Genomic DNA, 23,215 nt, shown 5'->3' with positions numbered 1-23,215 from the left:
ACATACAAGCAGTTCATACAACTTATTACCCATAAAACAAACAGCCCAATAAAAAAATAGGCAAAAGACCTAAACAAACATTTATCCAAAGACATACAGATGGCTAATAAACACATGAAAAGATGCTCAACATTGCTCATTACTAGAGAAATGAAAATCAAAACCACATGAGATATCATCTTACATCAGTCAGAATGGCTATCACCAAGAAATCCACAAATAAATACTCCACAGGGTGTGGAGAAAAGGGAACCCTCTTTCACTGTTGGATGGAATGTAAATAGATACAGCAATATTTACAATAGATAGGACTGAGCTTCTCTTGTAGCTCAGTTGGTAAAAAGAATCTGCCTGCAATGCAGGAGACCTGGGTTCAGTTCCTGGGTTGAGAAGATCCCCTGGAGAAGGAAATGACAGTATTCTTGCTTGGAGAATCCCATGGACAGAGGAGTTGGCAGACTACAGTCCTTGGGGTCACAAAGAGCCAGACACGACTTAGTGACTAAACCACCACCAGGACATGGAAGCATCCTAGATGTCCATCATCAGATGAATGGGTAAAGAAGTGGTGGTACATATATGCAATGGAACATTACTCAGCCATAATAGGAGCCCATAATAGCCAAAAAGGAGTGCATTTGAGTCAGTTCTAATGAGGTGGATGAACCTAGAGCCTATTTTGCAAAATGAAGGAAGTCAGAAAAAGAAAAACAAATATCATATATTATTGCATATGCACGGAATCTATAATGATCATATTGATGAATCTATTTGCAGGGCAACGTGTGCTTCCTACATGGAACTACTGATAAAGAACCTGCCTACCAATGCAGGAGACATAAAAGACGTGGGTTTGATCCCTGGATCGGGAAGATCAAGAGATGCCAGTTCAAGCCCTGGGTTGGGAAGATCCTCTGCAGGAGGGCATGGTAACCCCCTCCAGTATTCTTGCCTGGATAATCCCACGGACAGAGGAGCTTGGTAGGCTACATCCATAGGGTTGCAAAGAGCCAGACACAACTGAAGTGACTTAGCACACAATAGATACACAGACATCAAGAATAGATATGGACAGGGTAGGGGAGGAAGGAGAGGGTGGGATATGTGGAGAGAGTAACAAGAAATCATATACATTACCATATGTAAAATTGATAGTCAATGGGAATTTCCTCTGTAACAACTTAAAGGAGTGAGACTGGGAGGGAGATAGGAGGGAGGTTTAAAGGGAGGGCACATAAGTATACTTACGGCTGATTCATGTTGATGTTTGGCAGAAACCAATACAATATTGCAGAGCAATTATCTTTCAATTATAAAAATATTTTAATTATATGAAAATAAAATAAATGTACAACTAAGAAAAATACTTGCAATCAAATGTGACAGACAAATAATTAAATTTCCTTTTGAATAAAGATCTCATTCAGCTTATATTAAAATGTAAAAATATAATTCACAGAAGGAAAAAAATTAATTTTTAAAACGCTTGAGACAACTTCAAATTTCCATATGTTCTTAATTATAGTCAAGGAGAAATATCGTGATGTTGCCACAAAAGCACTCAAACGCCTGTTTCCATTACCAAGATCCTATCTATCTTTTTGAAGCAGGTTTGTTTGCAGTAATAGCAACCAAAACAAGATATTGGAGGAGACTTGGACATAAGCTACATGTTTCAGGTGTCACTGTCTCCCATCACGCTCAGATGGGATTGTCTAGTTGTAAGAAAACAAGCACAGAGTTCCCAATAATTCTGCATTATGTTGTGTTGTGTAATCATTTCACTATATATCACAATGTGATAATAGAAATGAAGTGAAAAATAAGTGTAATGTGCTTGAATCTGCCCGAAACCAATATCCCAGCTCTCTTCTGCGGAAAAATTTCTTCCATGAAACTGGTCCCTGGTTCCAAAAAGGTTGGAAACTGTTGCTATAGGGGACGTGTTTCAATTGAATACTCTGTCAAACACTCTTTACTACTGCCTCATTATTAAAAACCACAGTTTCTAAAAATTCACTTGCCCTGATTCTAATTCAGATCCCCAAGAACTGAGTTTCTGCTGTTATTTTACAGAAGAAAAAGGGAAACAGGGAAAAAGAAAACATACAGCCTTTTTTTTTTTTTTTTTTTTTAGTACAACTGATTTACAATGTTATATTATTTTCAGGTGTACCCTAAAGTGAAAGTGAAAGTATATATGTGTATACATATATCCACCCCTTTTTAGATTCTTCTCCATATATGTTATTATGAATATTGAGTAGAGTTCCTTGTGCTACACAGTAGGTCTTAATTAGTTATATATATATATATATATATATATATATATATATATATATATATACACATACACATACAGAGAGAGAGAGAGAGAGAGGGAGAGAGATAGTAGTGTGTGTATATGTTAATCCCAATCTCTTAATTTATCCTTCCCCCTCCCCTTTTGCCTTTGGTGGCCATCAGTTTGTTTTCTGTCTGTGAGTCTATTTCTGTTTAAAAATAAGTTCATTTGTACGCTTTTTTTTTCTTTTAGATTTGAATATAAGCAATATCTTGGGCTTTCCAGGCAGCTCAGTGGTAAAGAATCTGCCTGCTAATGAGGGAGATGTGGGCTAGATCCCTGCATCAGGAAGATCCCCTGGAGAAGGAAATGGCAACACACTCCAGTATTCTTGCCTGGGAAATCCCATGGACAGAAAGGCCTGGCAAGCTACAGTCCATAGGGTAGCAAAAGAGTCAGACACAACTTAGTGAATAAACAACAACATAAGAAATATCATATGATGTTTTTCTTTCAATATCTGACTTAATTCACTCAGTATGAAACTTCTACGTCCATCCATGTTGCTGGAAACAGCATTATTTAGTTCTTTTTAATGGCTGAGTAATACCATTAACTTGTCAATGGGCATTTAGATTGCTTCCATATTCTGATTATTGTATATAGTACTGTATATATAGTATATATATATATATATATGTATAGTATATATATATGTATATATAGTATTGTATATGTATATAGTACATATGTGCTTTTGACTTATGGTTATCTCTAGATATATGCCCAGAAGTGGGATTGCTGGATTATATGATAATTCTAATTTTAGGTTTTTAAGGAACCTCCATACTGTTCGCCACAGTGGCTGTACCAATTTATACTCCTACCAACAGTGTAGGTGAATGATGGCCATTCTGCCTGGTGTGAAGTGATATTACACTATAATTTCCATTTCTCTAAAAATTAGTGATGTTGAGCATCTTTTCATGTCTATTTTGGCTATCCATACGCCTTCTTTGGAGAGATATTTATTTATATTTTCAGCTCATTTTATGATTGGGTTTTTTTTCTGATATTGGGTTGCATTAGCTATTTGCATATTTTGGACCCTTTGCCAGTCGCTCTGTTTGCAAATATTTTCTCCCATTCTGTGAGTTTTCTTTTCATTTTGTTCATGGGTTCCTTTGCTGTAGAAAAGCATTTAAATTTAATTATGTCTTATTAGTTTATTTTTTGTTTTATTTTTGTTTTTGTTCAATGCAGGGTGCAGAGATGAACCAGAAAACCTGTACTCAGAAAACTATAAAATACTGATGAAAGATATCAAAGATGGTATAAACAGATGGTGAGATATACCATCCTCTTAGATTAGAAGAATCAATATTGTCAAAATAACTACACTACCCAAAGCAATCTACAGATTCAATACAATCCCTATCAAATTACCAAAGGCATTTTTCACAAAATTAGAACAACACATTTTATAAACTGTATGGGAACAGGAAAGACCCCCAAATAAATCTTTGGCAAGATTGCTATGGCAATCTTGAGAAAGAAAAACAACAGAATTGGAGGAATCAGGCTTCCTGACTTCAAAGTATACTACAAAGCTACAGTATTCAAAGCACTATGGCACCACCACAAAAAGAGAAATATAAATCTATGGAACATTGAAACATGTATAATATCATATAAGAAATGAATTGCCAGTCTAGGTTCGATGCAGGGTGCAGGATGCTTGGGGCTGGTATACTGGGATGACCCGGAGGGATGGTGTGGGGGGGAGGTGGGAGGGGGATTCAGGATTGGGAACACGTGTACACCCATGGCAGATTCATGTTGATGTGTGGCAAAACCAGTACAATATTGTAAAGTAAAAAAAAAAAAAAAAATCTATGGAACAGGATAGGAAGTCCAGAGATAAACACACAACTATGGTCAACTAATCTATGACAAAAGATGCAAGAATATACAACAGGAAACAGACAGTTCCATCAAGAAGTGGTCTGGGAAAACCAGAAAGCTACATGTAAGTGAATGAAATTAGAACACCCCGTAACACTATAAAACAATATAAACTCAAAATTGATTAAATATCTAAATGTAAGCCTGGATATTATAAAACTCTTAATGGAAAACAAAGGTGGAACATTCTCTGACATAAACGGCAGCAATATCTTTATTGTACTCCCTTTTTGGTATGCACCCTTCCTCCTGAAGTATGCCCCCTTGTGTACTCAGTTACAGACAGAGAGGCGGCTAAATGTTGCACCATGGCCCACAGCTGCTCTAGCAGGTTTCCTCCATCCTTGGGTGCATGATTCCTCCCTGATTCAAATAAAAGATTATTTTGAAGAGTTCAGAGCAGGCACAATCATAAATGAATCTTTTTTCCAAGGTTTTTGAAAACATGCTGAGGGAATCCTTATGTAAACTGAAATATACCTGTAAAGGTTTATAGAAACTTCAAACCCAGTTACTATGAGGAAAAGGTAGGCTTTACTGACAAATTTTTCATGCACACATTTCCTCAAGATGTCCCTGAAGCCTATACATATAGGTCCTCTCTCTCTTTCCTCTTGATCCCCTAAGATGCAGGACCTGGTTTCACTCTGGTGGATTCCCTAGCCACCTACACAGTCACACTCTGACACACAGTTTCTAGCAGATGAACACAGAGTGTTTGTATTTTCTTACCATTATTGTGACTGATACATAACACAACAGCGACATTCTTCCCACCTCCTCCCAACCATCCTGGAGGTGGCCACTCTGATGGAGAGGCCTAGGCCTTCTTTACCTCCACATCCAATGCCTGGAACATGGCATGACCCAGGCCAACAGAAAGTGGCTGGGAGCCTGAGTAATGGCAGAGAGAGGCACACACATTCAGGCATTTCTGCTGCAGGAGACAAGCATATCTCCAAAGCTTGTACAATTGGCCTGGAGATGTAAGGACATAAAGCTCAGATGTAAGATGTAAGAGAATTAAGGACAATAAAGCCCAGGGGGAAGGGCAAGCAAGAAAGCTCTAGCTGTGTGGAGGAGCCTTTTCTGTCTTCTCATCCAGCCCTAATATCTGGAAGACTTGCAGCACTAAAGGAGGGACAAAGCTAAATTCCTGAAGGTTCAGTGCTTCCTGTTTCTTCTCAGGCTCAATCTCCGTATTCACAGCATGTAGAATTATAATAAAATAACAATAAATAACGATCCTCATCACCCAGGACCCGGAATTCACCCCTTTAACTTGCCCTGCCAATTCTCTCTGGAACAGCTCTTGGCTTCCATCACTGTCAAAGATTAGCTGAGTTAAACAATTCTCCTCACATGTTTTGGTATTGGATTGTGAATTTAAGATATACCATTTATAAATGATATTTTCCCTTTAAATATACTTGGCTATGATTTCTGTATTGAACAAGCAGGCCTGCATAACCAGGTGCCAACAGACTGTGCCAAACAAAACTGGGGTGGCCAAACTATACTCCTGCACCTGTGTTTTGTGCCTTAAAGGCAGAAGAGAAAATTCAACTGCTAGGCATTTGCATACCTTCTCTTCGTGGGCTTTCCCTCATGTAAGTGAGACATTTCTAGACTTAAACTGCAAACACAGACCATTCATTATATTAGCAGAGAGAAATTTGATTCATTTTTATTCCTTTTAATTTCTACCTTCCTCAGATTATTTATTTATTTATTTGGTCATGACACATGGCTTTCAGGATCTTTCAGGACCAGGTATTAAACCCAGGCCCACAACAGTGAAAGCACTGAATGCTAACCACTGGACCAGGAATTCCCTGGTCCACTTTTCTAAGAGTGGTTTTTGGTTTTTCAATTTTCATTCTTTTTTATATTGCTTTGTGTGTGTGCTAAGTTGTTTCATTCATGTCCAATTCTTTGTGACCATAAGGACTATAGCCCGCCAGGCTCCTCTGTGCATGGGATCCTTCGGGCAAGAATACTGGAGTGGGTTGCCATGCCCTCCTCCAGGGGATCTTCTTGACCCAGGTATTGAACCTGCATCTCTTATGTCTCCTGCATTGGCAGATGGGTTCTTTATCACTAGCACCACCTGTGGAGAAGGGATTGGTAACCCACTCCAGTATTCTTGCGTAGAGAATCCCATGGACAAAGGAGCCTTGCAGGCTAGTCTTTGGGGTCTCAAGAGTCGAACACAACTTAGTGACTAAACCACCACCACCACCACCACCACCACCACCTGGAAAGACCTTATATTGCTCTGTATCATTTCTATTTTGGATCCTACTTGGAATATTCATCATTCTTTTCTGTTTATAGTGTGCATTCAGGAAATTTCTTTTGAGTTTCTATGAATTTTGTTAGTAAGAATTTCCTACTATAAAAGAGTAAGTATTAGATGCTTCAAAACAATTTCCCACTGCATTTAGGATTATAGCTAACAGAAGCAGAAGATATTAAGAAGAGGTGGCAAGAATACACAGAAGAACTGTACAAAAAAAGAGCTTCATGATCCAGATAATCACGATGGTGTGATCACCCACTTGGACATCCTGGAATGTGAAGTCAAGTGGGCCTTAGAAAGCATCACTACAAACAAAGCTAGTGGAGGTAATGGAATTCCAGTTGAGCTATTTCAAATCCTGAAAGATGATGCTGTGAAAGTGCTGCACTCAATATGTCAGCAAATTTGTAAAACTCAGCAATGGCAACAGGACTGGAAAAGGTCAGTTTTCATTCCAGTCCCAAAGAAAGGCAATGCAAAGAATGCTCAAACTACTGCACAGTTGCACTCATCTCACACGCTAGTAAAGTAATGCTCAAAATTCTCCAAGCCAGGCTTCAGCAATACGTGAAACGCGAACTTCCAGATATTCAAGCTGGTTTTAGAAAAGGCAGAGGAACCAGAGATCAAATTGCCAACATCCGCTGGATCATGGAAAAAGCAAGAGAGTTCCAGAAACACATCTATTTCTGCTTTATTGACTATGCCAAAGCCTTTGACTGTGTGGATCACAATAAACTGTGGAAAATTCTGGAAGAGATGGGAATACCAGACCACCTGACCTGCCTCTTGAGAAACCTATATACAGGTCAAGAAGCAACAGTTAGAACTGGACATGGAACAACAGACTGGTTGCAAATAGGAAAAGGAGTATGTCAAGGCTGTATATTGTCACCGTGCTTATTTAACTTAGATGCAGAGTACATCGTGAAAAACGCTGGGCTGGAGGAAGCACAAGCTGGAATCAAGATTGCCAGGAGAAATACCAATAACCTCAGATATGCAGTTGATACCACCCATTTGATTTCTTTAGTAACCTGTTCATTATTTAGAAATGTATTGTTTAATCCCTATGTATCTGTGATTTTTCACAGTGTTTTTCTTGTAATTGATATCTAGACTCATAGCATTGTTGATGGAAATGTTGCTTGATATGATTTCAATTTTCTGAAATTTATTGAGGTTTGATTTGTGACCCAAGATGTGGTCTCTCCTGGAGAATGTTTCATGTGCACTTAAGAAGTTGTATTCTTCTGCATCTGGATGGGATGTCCTGAAGATATCAATGAGGTCCATCTCATCTAATGTATCATTCAAGACGTGTTTCCTTATTAATTTTCTGTTTTGATTATCTTTGCATTGCTGTAAGTGGTGTGTTAAATATATTACTGTTATTGTTCACTGTCAATTTCTCCTTTTATGTCTGTTAGTGTTTGTCTTATGTATTGAGGTGCTCCTGTGTTGTGGAGAAGGCAATGGCAACCAACTCCAGTACTCTTGCCTGGAAAATCCCATGGGAAGAGCTTGGTAGGCTGCAGTCCATGGGGTTGCTAAGAGTCGGACATGACTGAGTGACTTCACTTTCATGCAGTGGAGAAGGAAATGGCAAGCCACTCCAGTGTTCTTGCCTGGAGAATCCCAGGGACGGGGGAGCCTGGTGGGCTGCAGTCTCTGGGGTCACACAGAGTCGGACACAACTGAAGTGACCTAGCAGCAGCAGCAGCAGCAGATTACATCATGACAAACGCTGGGCTGGAAGAAGCACAAGCTGGAATCTAGATTGCCGGGAGAAATATCAATAACCTCAGATATGCAGGTGACACCACCCTTATGGCAGAAAGTGAAGAGGAACTAAAAAGCCTCTTGATGAAAGTAAAAGAGGAGAGTGAAAAAGGCTTAAAGCTCAACATTCAGAAAATGAAGATCATGGCATCTAGTCCCATCACTTCATGGGAAATAGATGGGGAAACAGTGGAAACAGTGGCTGACTTTATTTTTCTGGGCTCCAAAATCACTGCAGATGGTGACTGCAGCCATGAAATTAAAAGATGCTTGCTCCTTGGAAGGAAAGTTATGACCAACCTAGATAGCATATTCAAAAGTAGAGATATCACTTTGCCAACAAAGATCCGTCTAGTTAAGGCTATGGTTTTTCCAGTGGTCATGTATGGATGTGAGAGTTGGACTATAAAGAAAGGTGAGCGGTGAAGAATTGATGCTTTTGAACTGTGGTGTTGGAGAAGACTCTTGAGAGTCCCTTGGGCTGCAAGGAGATCCAACCAGTCCATCCTAAAGGAGATCAGTCCTGGGTATTCATTGGAGGGACTGATGTTGAAGCTGAAACTCCAATACTTGGCCACCTGATGCGAAGAGGTGACTCATTGGAAAAGACCCTGATGCTGGGAAAGATTGAGGGAAGGAGGAGAAAGGGAAGACAGAGGATGAGATGGTTGGATGCATCACCAACACAATGGACATGGGTTTGGGTAAGCTCTGGGAGTTCGTGATGGAGAGGGAGGCTTGGTGTGCTGCAGTTCATGGGGTCGCAAAGAGTTGGACATGCCTGAGTGACTGAACTGAACTGAATATTCCATTGTATATATATATACCACAACTTCTTGATACATTCATCTGTCAGTGGACATCTAGGTTGCTTCCATGTTCTAACTATTGTAAATAGTGTTGCAATGAACATTGGGGTACATATGACTTTTTCAATTTTGGTTTCCTCAGGGTATATGTTAGGAGTTGGATTGCTGGGTCATATGGTGGTTTTATTCCTGGTTTTTTAAGGATTCCCCATATCATCTTCCATAGTACCTGTATCAATTTATATTCCCACCAACAGTGCAAGAGTATTCCCTTTTCTCCACACCCTTTCCAGCATTTGTTGTATGTAGACTTTTTGATGATGGCCACTCTGACTGATGTGAGATGATATCTCACTGTAGTTTTGATTAGCATTTCTCTAATAATGAGTGATGTGAGCATCTTTTCACGTGTTTGTTAGCCTTATGTATGTCTTCTTTGGAGAAATAGCTGTTTAGGTCTTTTTCCCACTTTTTTATTGGGTTGTTTGTTTTCTCTGGTATTGAGTGGTATATCGGAACTGATTGTATATTTTGGAAATTAATCCTTTGTCAGTTGTTTCATTTGCTGTTATGAAAACAAACCCATTCCAAGGGTTGTCTTTCCACGCATTTCCCCTAAAGTCAGGAACAAGACAAGGGTGTCCACTTTCACTGCTGTGCAACATTTTTTACATTTCATCAGGTCCCACTTGTTTAATTTTGTTTTATTTCTATTACTCTAGGAGGTGATTCATAGAGGATCTTTCTTTGATTTATATCAACAAGGGTTCTGTCTATAAAGATTTATAGTTTATGATCTTACATTTATGTCTTTAATCCATTTTGAGTTTATCACTGTGTATTGTGTTAGGAAGTGTTCTAATTTCATTTTTTTAAATGTAGATGTCCAGTTTTCCCAGCATCACTTATTGAAGAGGTTGTCTTTACTCCATTGTATATTCTTGCCTCTTTTGTCAAAAATAAGGTACCCACAGGTGCATGGGTTTATTTCTGAGCTTTCTATCTTGTTCCATTGGTCTATAGTTCTGTTTTTGTGCCAGCACCATATTGTCTTGATGACTGTAGCTTTTTATTATAATCTGAAGTCAGGAAGGTTGATTCTTCCAGCTCCATTCTTCTTTCTCAAGACTGCTTTGGTTATTCAGGGTCTTTTGTGTTTCCACATGAACTGTGAAATTTTTTGTTCTAGTTCTGTAAAAAAAATGACATTAGTAATTTGATAGGGATTGCATTGAATCTATAGAATGTATTTGGTAGCATAGTCATTTTCACAATATTGATTCTTCCTACCCAGAAACATGGAATATCTCTCCATCTGTTTATGTTGTCTGTGATTTCTTATATCAGTGTCTTATAATTTTCTGTATACAGGTCTTTTGTCTCCTTAGGTAAGTTTATTCCTAGATTTTTTATACTTTTTGTTGCAGTGGGATATGGTATTGATTCTTTAATTTCCCTTTCTGATTTTCATTGTTAGTATAAAGGAATGCAAGTGATTTCTGTGTATTGATTTTGTATCATGTGACTTTGCTAAATTCACTGATTAGCTCTAGTAATTTTTTATAATATCTTTAGGGTTTTTATGTATATTTTCATGTCACCTGCAAACAGTGAGAGCTTTACTTCTTCTATTCCTATCTTGATTCCTTTTATTTCTTTTTTTCTCTGAATGCTGTAGCTAGGACTTCCAAAACTATGTTGAATAATAGTGGTAACAGTAGACACCCTTGTCTTGTTCCTGATCTTAGAGGGAATGTTTTCAATTTTTCACCACCTAGAATAATGTTTGCTGTGTGCTTATCATATATGGTCTTTACTATGTTGAGATAGTTTCCTTCTATGCCAATTTTTTGAAGAGTTATTATCATAAATGGGTGCTGAATTTTGTCAAAGGCTTTTTCTGCATCTATTGAGATTATCATAGGTTTTTATCTTTCAATTTGTTAATATGGTGCTTTGCATTGATTGATTTGTGTATATTGAACCATTGGAAAAGATCCTGATGTTGGGAAAGATTGAAGGTGGGAGGAGAAGGGGGTGACAAAGGATGAGATGGTTGGATGGCATCACCGACTCAATGGACATGAGAGTGAGTAAGCTCTGGGAGTTGGTGATGGACAGGGAAGCCTGGCGTGCTATAGTCCATGGGGACAGAACTATTGAACTGAACTGAAGAATCCTTTCATTCCTGGCATAACCCCAACTTGATCATGGTGTATGAGCTTTTTTAATGTGTTGTTGAATTCTGTTAGCTAAAAGTTTGTTGAGTGTTTTTGCATCTATGTTCATCAGTGATATTGGTCTGTACTTTTCTATTTTTGTGTTGTCTTTGCCTGGTTTTAGTATCAGAGTGACAGTGGCCTTGTAGAATGAGTTTGGAATTGTTACTTCCTCTGAAATTTTTGAAATAGTTTTAGAAGGATAGGCATTAGATCCTCTCTAAATGTTTGATAGAATTCACCTGTGAAGCCATCTGGTCCTGGGCTTTTGGTTTTTAGGGAGATTGTTGATCAAAGTTTTGATTTCAGTGCTCATAACTGGGTTGCTCATAATTTATATTGCATCTGGGTCCAGTCCTGGAAGATTAAACTTTTGTAAGAATCTGTCCTTTTCTTCCAGGTTATCCACTTTATTGCTATATTTTTTTCCTAAAAGTCTCTTGTAATACTTTGTTTTTCTGCCTTGCCTCTTGCAACCTCTTCTTTTTCATTTCTAATTTTGTTGATTTGATTCTTCTCTCTTTTTTCCTGAGTCTGGAAAAGGTATGTCAATTTTATTCTCGTCTCAAAGAACCAGCTTTTAGTTTTATTACCCTTTACTGTTGTTTCTTTCATTTCTTTTTCACTTATTTCTGCTTGGATCTTCATGATTTCTTTCCTTATGCTGACTTTGGGGGTTTTTTGTTCTTCTTTTCCCAGCTGTTTTAGGTGTAAAGTTATGTTGTCTATTTGATGTTTTTCTTGTTTATTGAGGTAGGGTTTTATTGCTATAAATTTCCCTTTTAGAATTTCTTTTGCTGCATCCCATAGGTATTGAGTTGGCATGTTTTCATTATCATTTGTTTCTAGGATTCTGATTCCCCATTTGATTTCTTTAGTAACCTGTTCATTATTTAGAAATGTATTGTTTAATCCCTATGTGTTTGTGATTTCTTACAGTTTTCCTTGTAATTGATGTCTAGCCTCATAGCATTGTTGTCAGAAATGTTGCTTGATATGATTTCAATTTTCTTAAATTTATTGAGGCTTGATTTGTGACCCAAGATGTGGTCTCTCCTGGAGAATGTTTCATGTGCACTTGAGAAGTTGTATTCTTCTGCATTTGGATGGAATGTCCTGAAGATATCAATGAGGTCCATCTCATCTAATGTGTCATTCAAGACGTGTTTCCTTATTAATTTTCTGTTTTGATTATCTGTGCATTGCTGTAAGTGGGGTGTTAAATCTACTACTGTTATTGTTCACTGTCAATTTCTCCTTTTATGTCTGTTAGTGTTTGTCTTATGTATTGAGGTGCTCCTGTGTTGTGGAGAAGGCAATGGCAACCCACTCCAGTACTCTTGCCTGGAAAATCCCATGGGTGGAGGAACCTGGTAGGCTGCAGTCCATGGGGTTGCTAAGAGTTGGACATGACTGAGCGACTTCACTTTCACTTTTTACTTTCATGCAGTGGAGAAGGAAATGGCAAGCCACTCCACTGTTCTTCCCTGGAGAATCCCAGGGATGGGGGAGCCTGGTGGGCTACAGTTTCTGGGGTCACACAGAGTCGGACACGACTGAAGTGACTTAGCAGCAGCAGTTCCTGTGTTGGGTGCATATTTACAATGTTATGTCTTCCTCTTGGATTAATCTCTTGATCATCATGTAGTGTCCTTCCTTATCTCTTGTAATCTTCTTTAAGGTCTATTTTGTCTATAAGTATTGCTACTCCAGCTTTCTTTTGCTACCCATTTGCATGGAATATATTTTTCCACCCTCTCACTTTCAATATTTAGGTCTGAAGTGGGTTTCTTATAGACAGCATATATATGGGTATTATTTTAGTATCCATTCAGCGAGTCTTTGTCTTTTGGTTGGAGCATTTCATCAAAAAGGCAAGAGAGTTCCAGAAAAACATCTATTTCTGCTTTATTGACTATGCAAAAGCCTTTGACTGTGTGGATCACAATAAATTGTAGAAAATTCTGAAAGAGATGGGAATACCAGAACACCTGACCTGCCTCTTGAGAAACCTATATGCAGGTTAGGAAGCAACAGTTAGAACTGGACATGGAACAACAGACTGGTTCCAAACAGGAAAAGGAGTACATCAAGGCTGTATATTGTCACCCTGCTTATTTAACTTCTATGCAGAGTACATCATGAGAAATGCTGGACTGGAAGAAGCACAAGCTGGAATCAAGATTGCTGGGAGAAATATCAATAACCTCAGATATGCACATGACACCACCCTTATGGCAGAAAATGAAGAGGAACTAAAGAGCCTCTTGGTGAAAGTGAAAGAGGAGAGTGAAAAAGTTGGCTTAAAGCTGAACATTCAGAAAATGAAGATCATGGCATCTGGTCCCATCACATCATTGGAAATAGATGGGGAAACAGTAGAAACAGTGTCAGACTTTATTTTGGGGGGCTCCAAAATCACTGCAGATGGTGACTGCAGCCTTGAAATTAAAAGACGCTTACTCCTTGGAAGAAAAGTTATGACCAACCTAGATAGCATATTAAAATGCAGAGACATTACTTTGCCGATTAAGGTCCATCTAGTCAAGGCTATGGTTTTTCCTGTGGTCATGTATGGATGTGAGAGTTGGACTGTGAAGACGGCTGAGTGCCAAAGAACTGATGCTTTTGAACTGTGGTGTTGGAGCAGACTCTTGAGAGTTCCTTGGACTGCAAGGAGATCCAACCAGTCAATTCTAAAGGAGATCAGCCCTGGGTGTTCTTTGGAAGTAATGATGCTAAAGCTGAAAATCCAATACTTTGGCCACCTCATGGGATGAGTTGACTCATTGGAAAAGACTCTGATGCTGGGAGGGATTGGGGGCAGGAGGAAAAGAGGATGACAGAGGATGAGATGGCTGAATGGCATTACCGACTCAATGGACGTGAATCTGAGTGAACTCCAGGAGTTGATGATGGACAGGGAGGCCTGGCATGCTGCGATTCATGGGGTGGCAAAGAGTCAGACATGATTGAGCGACTAAACTGAACTGAATGAAAGTAATTATTGTTACATATGTCCCTATTGCCATTTTCTTAATTGCTTGGGGTTTGTTTTTGTAGATGTTTTTCTTCTCTTGTATTTCCTGACTATATAAGTCCCTTCAACATTTATTGTAAAGCTCGTTTGCTGGTAACAAATTCTCTTAACGTTTGCTGGTCTGGAAAGCTTTTTATTTCTCAATCAATTTTGAATGAGATCCTTGCCAGATCTAGAGTAGTCTTGGTTGTAGATTTTTCCCTTTCAGTACTTTAAATATATCCTGCCATTCCTTTCTGGCTTGCAGAGTTTCTTCTGCAAGATTAGCTGTTAGACATATGGGGCTTGCCTTGTATGTTACTTCTTGCTTTTCCCTTGCTACTTTTAATAGTCTCTGTGTTTAATCTTTGTCTGATTAGTATGTGTCTTGGCGAGTTTCTCCTTGAGTTTATCCTGTATGGGACTCTTTGTGCCTTTTGGACTTGAATGACTATTTCCCTTGCCATATTGGATAACTTATCAACTATAATTTCTTCAAAAATTTTCTCATACCCTTTCTTTTTCTCTTCTTCTTCTGGGACCACTATAATTCAAATATTGGTGAGTTTAATATTGTCCCAGAGGTCTCTTAGACTATCCTCAGTCCTTTTCATTCTTTTTACTTTATTCTTCTCTTCAGCTGTTATTTCCATGATTTTATCTTCCAGCTCACTGATCCATTACAAATATTGAATGCTTCACAAATTTGCATGTCATCCCTGCCCAGGGGCCATGCTAATCTTCTCTGTATCATTCCAATTTTAGTATATGTGCTGCTGTAGTGAGCCCTATTTATGTATTCTTAATAAAACTATAGGCTTCCCTGGTGGCTCAGTGGTAAAGAATCTGCCTGCCAAATCAGGAGACAGAGTTTTGATGCCTGGGTTGGCAATGTTCCCTGGATATGGAAATGGCAACCCACTCCAGTATTGTTGCCTGGGAAATCCTATGGACAGAGAAGCCTGGCAGGCTACAGTCAATGGGGTTGCAAAAGAGTCAGACATGACTTAGTGACTAGACAATAATACCAATATAAATATAGTTGGATTTTATTTTAGTAATTGGCAAACTAAACTATTTCTAAAATATGGGACTGCAAAGCACCCATAGTAGCCAGTAAAATTTTGAAAGAGAAGACCAAAGGTGCAGAACTACAGATCCAATTTCAAGGTTTAGTTTAGAGATGCAGTAAATCCAGACAGTGTGATAAAGACAAATAAGTGGATCAATGGTTAGGACTGAGTCCAGATATGGATTGACATACATAGGGATAACTGATTTTTGACAAATATAAGAAGACAACACAGAATGATCCTTTCAACAAATAGTGTGTAAAGATTATCTATCCACATGAAAAAAAATTTTGATCCATATTTTACACTGCATACAATTATTACCTCAAAATGGGTTGTTTATCTAAATATAAAACTTAAACCTTAAAAACTTTTAGAAGAAAACATAGAAAATCTTAGATTTGCTGATAAATTTTACATAAAACTACAAAAGCATGACCCATGGGAAAAAAAAACTGATAAACTGGATTTCATCCAAATTGAAAATATCTGTTCTTCAAAAGACACAGTTAAGAAAATGAATGACAAGTGTAGACTAGGCAAAAGCACTTGCAATGCACGTATTTGATAAAGGGCATGCACATGGAAGTACTCACTTTTGCTCTCTGAAATTTTTTCTCCTAATATTGGCCAGAATGGCTCTTTCAAATGCATGTCCATTCACATAACATCCCTGCCTAGAGCCTCCAACACTACCCCAGACTCCTGAAGGCCTCAGTCATCCCTAGCAAGTTTCTCTTGCTGTTTCTCAAGCATGAGAGCTTTAAGCTTGCTGGCCTTCCTCAGTTCCTCCAGAGGCAACTGTGTCTGTTTCTCTACACCACTAGGTCCTCCCCCTGATATTACCTCCAAATAGGATACTTCCTCATTTCTGAGCCCCTTCCTTGCTGAATAGAGCCTTGCTCAGCTCTCAAGTGTCAGCTCAAACATGGTGCCCCTCAAGATTCCTTTCTTAACCCTCCAGGAGATGTGGGCATGGATTCTCCCAGAATTCTGTGCTTCTCTTTCCTAGTATGTGTTACCACTGTGGCTTTAAAAATAGTGGTCAGCTTAATGTTCATCTACTCAACATGAGGACAATGCCCATTGTCTCAGTAAGAGGCATTGCCCAACAAATAAAAGTATTTACAAATATTTGTTTGAACAATCACAACTGAACACAGTTGACTTGGCACAATAAATTCTAGGCACAGAATTTTTGGTTGATAAGTTTAAAACAAAAATGATTCCCACAGATAGATGGAAAGAAAATGAATGTTTTAAATATTTTGGTTTCCATCTGTGCATCAAATAGTCCCATCTGCTCCTAAAAGCAGCTATTAATAGGATTCATTTGCTCGTTTGAAAAAGTGACAAGTTCAAGTCTCTTAATATGGGGAAATATCCAAATATCAGTCACACCATCATTTCTGTTACAGAATGAATGGTTACAGAAATCAGGATCTGGTGACTTAAGCAAAATAGCATCACACATTTTAGGTGAATTTTCTCGGGACTCAGTACAGTTTACAGATGACTGACCACTGGGGTTGAGATTGACGTATCACTAAACTCTTAAAAAAGAAATTGTGGCTATGATAGTGCATTTCACTGTTGAATTTAAGTTATTTCTAATCTCTCCACTATAAATCCTAGTAGTAAGTAGATACTCTTTCAGGGAAGTTTATGTTCTCTATCATCTGGATGCAAGTCTGGCATTCTGTGCTATCTGTGATGGCCCCTGGGTTTGGTGCAAGCGGGTTCTGATGACTCCATTTCTGAAGAGGAATTCATTTAACAGTTATCTTTGGCTGTGATGGAAATGAGAGCCCAGGTGATTCAAAACTAATGGCTCTCACTTGTGCCAAACTGATACAATAATCAGTGGAGGAAACATGTGTTTATTTTGGGTAGAAAATAGCACTGGGCATAGTGAAGGGAGAAAAAGCCTATAGTTCAGTGGACTCTATTTTCTCAGTGGACTCTCTTATTTGTTAATTAAAAGAAAAGCTTAAATGACTTCTTGATAAGTCATTTAAGTCTTTTGGTTCTACATAAGCATCCCTAGAAAGTTCTCAAATTGTTGAAGGCAGTACTTAATCAGGTAAGGATATTTGTCTCACCACAAATAATTAAGAATGAAAAATATGTTAGTAAAACTTAAAAACATAAAAAAGAAAAAACAAAAACCTTACAAACATCCTCAAAATTCCAGTGGTTATTCAGTGTGGAAGACAGGGCAGAGGGAGGAAGGGATTAAGATGTCACCTCTTTGGTAAGGTAAAACTGGATCCCCAAAAGAAATCATCCATCTAATAGGAGATATGGAGCTCTAGAAGAGAACCACTAAGACTCATTACAGATGAACCTATCTCTTTGCATCCCTACTTTGAAAATAGTATTCCTACAAGAAAGCATTATGGAGATGACTCTGGTTCAAGGTACCCAGCATGACTGGAAAGTAAAGTCCACCAAGTACCTCCAGCTTTGATCACAAAAGGAAAAACAGATGATAATTCATGAAAGGAAATACAAAAGTGCCCTTCTAAACTCCGAGATGTTCTGTTCTCTCACAAGGCATACAGTGTATTTTCCCTCCCTCAAAAGACACTCAGGTCTCTTGCTCCTGCCCAAATAAGATGTAAAAATATGGATCATTGTCTTCTATTCTAATATAATATGTTCAGAAAGAAAAGAATTTGAGAGAGAATGGGCAGTCTTGAAAATGAGCTCTGATTTGTCATATAGTCAGAATAGAAAGGCAAGTTGGACTCTGCTCAGAGATCTGTTGGAAAGAAAGAAGAAAGTGACAATAAAGAGCAAATACATTTTATAAAGAGCTGTTGGGTAGTAGAGGTGGGATCTACTGATTTACAAGGAAAAATAAGGAAATAAATCATATTATTGGCCTCAATTCTTAATACATAAATTTGAAGAATGAAAAAAGTGAACTCATAGAACGGAGGGTTTTTTTAAAAGATAGAAATGTGGAAATTCAATAGCATGACTTGAAGTGAAATAAGTTTTTCAATAATTTTGCAAGTTAGAAAGTTACTCCCTGAAGATAGAAATATGCACTAGGGAAAGTTTATATAAAGGGGAAAGGAAGGAAGAGGTAGTTTCTACTTATAATTCTCTGTCAACTTAAATGTCAGTGTGATAAGCACCATGTTATATATAAATTACATGTATTTGATATACTTATGTAATTAAACACATATATGAGAAAAGATAGACTAGTACCAGGAGGGTATGTGATGCACATCTCCTCGTCCATCTTACCAACTCAAATCCCTCTATCCTGAGCAGAGGCAAGTGGTGGGGAAAGTCAGTTCTTTCCACTGATTCTCACTCTGATGTTTAATGTCAGCTCTCTAGATAATGCTTTGCCACTGGAACACGTATTAATTTTCCAATTTTAAACTCCAGTAGCTGAAACTCCAGTACTTTGGCCACCTCATGTGAAGAGTTGACTCATTGGAAAAGACTCTGATGCTGGGAGGGATTGGGGGCAGAAGGAGAAGGGGACGACAGAGGATGAGATGGCTGGATGGCATCACTGACTCGATGGACATGAGTCTGAGTGAACTCTGGGAGTTGGTGATGGACAGGGAAGCCTGGTGTGCTGTGATTCATGGGGTCGGAAAGAGTCGGACACGGCTGAGTGACTGAACTGAACTGATATGAAAACCAACTTTCTCAATATGGCTCTAAGACTGGTTCCCATACTGGTTACCTTTGTAACTTTAAATTGTCAGCTTCCAACTGCTTCCTTCTTCTGGAGATAAATCTTGATTCACAGTGTCACACAATAAGCTGACTTTATGTCCCATTTCTCTGTTTCTAATTTCTTCTACAAAGAATTAAAGTTTCCATGTCTAAAGTTTCTAGAAGCTGAAAATTTTAAAATATCATTGTTACCACAGAGATAGGTAGAGTAGCATTGTGCCGTTTTATTTATGCACGTCTTACTTTTTTTCCTTATGATTGTCTTTCTCTTGGGCTTCTCTAGTGGCTCAGTGGTCAAGAATCTGCTTGATAATTCAGGAGATATAGGAGCTGTGGGTTTGATCCCTGGGTCAGGAAGATCTGGAGGAGGAAATGGCAACCCACTCCAATATTCTTACCTGACGAATCTCATGGACAGAGGAGCTGCCTACAGTCCACACGGTTGCAAAGAGTCTGGCATGACTGAGCAACTGAGCATGCAGGCATCTTTCTTTTCTCCGTGTGTTATTGGCCCATGTTACATCATCCAATGCATACTTGCTTTGTCCCAGTGCTCTTCCTCCTGACCCTCGACCAATTCAGTCCATTTCAGCTGGTGTTACAGAGCATTGCCCTGGAACTCTCTTCATCTATCTCCCACATTGGGTTCCCTGTCTCTTGGATCTAGTATCTTTCTTCACATTTGGTTTATATACCTTTTTTTCTTGAAGGAGGCAAACTGTCTTAGCCCTTGACATATATTAATGTCTGTATTTTAGTATCACACATGTTATGGACTAATATTTCTCCAAAATTCCTCCAATGTGACTGTTTGGAGATAGGGCCTTTAAAGAGGTATAATTAAAGTTAAATGAGGTCAGATTGGGATCCTGATTCAGTAAGACTCTCGCCTTGTAAGAAGAGGGAGAGATGTCAGGGAGGTATGCTCAGAGAAAAGTCTGCGTAGGACACAGTGAGAACATAGTCGTTTGCACATCAAGAAGAGAGGATTTATGAGGAACCAACCATGCCAACATTTTGAGCTCAGACTCCCAGCCTCCAGAACTGTGAGAAGATAAATTTTTGTGGCTTGAGCCATGCAATCTGTGCTATTTGGTTATGGAAGCCCTAGCTGACTAATATAGCATATTACATATATTTGAGTGCTGGGTATGGGAATTAAGACACAAAATTATTTTCCACAAGAAGTTTGAACACTTCCTCTCAAAGCTCCTTTGTGTTTCAGCATCCAGTGTCATTGATGAGATTCTGAAACCATCATAATTTTCTTTCTATTCACAGCTAACCTCTTTTCCTGGTATTCCAAAATTTTACAGATAGGCATTGAAGAGAAAAATCTCTTATTTTTCTAGTCACGGTACTTGGCATTTGATTTCCTTTCCAAAATAAATACTTATTTTCCACTAAGGAATTTTTAAGTTATTTATTTCATAGTTTCCTTAACTCCACTCACTCTCTAAATCTTCTATTAGGCTGGATTCTGGATTTTTTTTTTAATAAATACTTTCTTTTCTTTACTATCCTTTCATGTTCCACATTTTTAATTTGTATTTTTAATTAGAGGATAATTGCTTTACAGTTTTGTGTTGGTTTTTGTCTAACAACACTGTGAATCAGCTGTGCTGCTGCTGCTGCTGAGTCGCTTCAGTCATGTCCGACTCTGTGCGACCCCACAGACGACAGCCCACCAGGCTCCCCCGTCCCTGGGATTCTCCAGGCAAGAACACTGGAGTGGGTTGCCATTTCCTTCTCCAATGCATGAAAGTGAAAGTGAAGTCACTCAGTCATGTCCGACTCTTAGCAAACCCCATGGACTGCAGCCTACCAGGCTCCTCCGCCGATGGGATTTTCCAGGCAAGAGTACTGGAGTGGGTTGCCATTGCCTTCTCCATGAATCAGCTGTAAGTATATATAGAAGGAAGTTGCATAAAACAAAGGAAGCTCAGCCTAGGGCTCTGTGATGACCAAGAGGGGTGAGATGGGGGAGGGGGACAGGGAGGCTCAAGAGGGAGGAGACATATGTATACTTACAGCTGATTCAGCTGCCCTACAAATAGGTTCACCAGCGCCATTTTTCTAGATTCCATATATATGTGTTAATATGCAATTGCAGCTCAATATCAGAAAAACAAATAACAATCAAAAAATGGGCAGAAGACCTAAACAAACATTTCTCCAGAGAAGACATACAGATGGACCATGAACATTTGAAAAGTTGCCCAACATTGCTCTCTATTATAGAAATGCAAATCAAAACCACAATGAGGTATCACCTCATATCAGTCAGAATGGCCATTATCAAAACATCAACAAACTTTTAATGCTGGAGAGGATGTGGAGAAAAGGGAACCTTCTTGCTCACTGTTGATAAAAATGTAAATTGACACAGCCACTATGTAGAACAATATGGAGATTCCTTAAAAAACTAGGAATAAAGCTACAATATGACCCATCAACCTCACTACTGGGCATATATCCTAAGAAAACCACAATTTAAAAAGATACATGTACCCCAATGTTCACTGCAGCACTATTTATGATAGCTAGGACATGGAAGAAACTTAGATGTTCATCAGCAGATGAATGGATAAAGAAGCTGGATATACACAATGGAATATTACTCAACCATATAAAGAAACAAATTTCAGTCAGTAGAACTGAGGTGGATGAACCTAGAGCCTGTTATACAGAATGAAGTAAGTCATAAGGAGAAAAAAAAGAAGTTTTATTTTAAAAAGAAATTTCCTGTGCTTTATCTCTCATTTTTAAACCAAATTTTATATTTCCTTAATATAAAGAACCTTTATTATTATTCCCCAGTTCTTAACCCATCATAATATCTTGTTTTGTTATATTTAACAGTTGCCATGCTTAAAATCTCACTCCAGATATGCTTATCAGAATGTTTTGTTTGAAGTTGTCCTTATCTTAAATTTTCTCCTCTGGACTATTAGCTAATCTTTTTTTTTTTTTTTTTTTTTTAATCAAGATGTTTCCTATTTACATCTCAGGTTTCCTTTTACTTTGTGATGATCATGGTTATCCATTTATATTAGGTGTTTGATATAGAAAAGCTGCTTCTTAAGTAGGTGCAAGGCTACAGACAGGGAGGGTGGACTCAGGAGTATCTCAGCGACCCCCTCCCCCCAACTACCTGCCTGTTCAACTCTCCTGGAGAACAACTTTCAGGTATTTTCTGGGGCACACATGACCTGCAGTGTGATCCTCAGGACAGGGAAAGTCATCCTCTATCTGTGAGGATATTGTTTCCCAGCCCACATCTCCAGACGTGGGCCTCTTCCTGTGCTGAAAGACCCAGCAATCTCTGAGTGGCCTCCCCACCTCCGGTTCCCCACTCTCCGTGAGACATCCCTCATTACTCACAATGATGATACGCCTTCTCTGGTCCTCACTGTAGATACTGAGTGCTGTTCACTTTCTCACTACCATGGAAACAGGGGCAGGGAATGAATGTGCACTTCCCAACCTGTCCCAGGGAAAGAGATTGCTGATGAGTTGCCCCAGAAGGCAAAGGGGAGTGTCTGAATTTGTGCCTTTTAAGAGCTGGAGGCTTGGGGAGAGTGTACTACACTGTCTTAGATAGAACTCAGGAGAGTAAAGAGAGGAGTCTTCATGGTGTCAGTCCAGTTCAGTTCAGTCGCTTAGTCATGTCTGACTCTTTGTGACCTCATGAACCTCAGCATGCCAGGCCTCCCTGTCCATCACCAACTCCCGGAGTTCACCCAAACCCATGTCCATTGTGTTGGTGATGCCATCCAACCATCTCATCCTCTGTCATCCCTTTCTCCTCCTACCCTCAATCTTTCCCAGCATCAGGGTCTTTTAAAATGAGTCAGCTCTTCACATCAGGTGTTGAAAGTATTGGAGTTTCAGTTTCAACATCAGTCCCTCCAAAGAACATTCACGACTAATCTTTAGGATGGACTGGTTGGATCTCCTTGCAGTCCAAGGGACTCTCAAGAGTCTTCTCCAACACCAAAGTTCAAAAGCATCAATTCTTCAGCGCTTAGCTTTCTTTATAGTCCAACTCTCA

General features: G+C 38.8%; 1 protein-coding gene and 1 non-coding gene across 2 annotated transcripts in view; both read right to left on the bottom strand.

Moving 5' to 3' along the window:
- The window catches only part of GABRG3 (gamma-aminobutyric acid type A receptor subunit gamma3), an 831,740-nt gene that overhangs the window by 374,499 nt on the left and 434,026 nt on the right, over positions 1–23,215 (bottom strand). The window lies entirely within an intron of this gene.
- LOC138095652 (U6 spliceosomal RNA) lies at positions 15,063–15,169 on the bottom strand. The gene has a single exon (XR_011146396.1). It is a non-coding gene; the product is annotated as a U6 spliceosomal RNA (small nuclear RNA).

This window comes from Capricornis sumatraensis, chromosome 19 (genome assembly GCF_032405125.1).
Source record: "Capricornis sumatraensis isolate serow.1 chromosome 19, serow.2, whole genome shotgun sequence".
NCBI lineage: Eukaryota > Metazoa > Chordata > Mammalia > Artiodactyla > Bovidae > Capricornis > Capricornis sumatraensis.
Note: the sequence above shows the minus strand (reverse complement) of the source record. Positions and strands in the feature narration are given on the sequence as shown.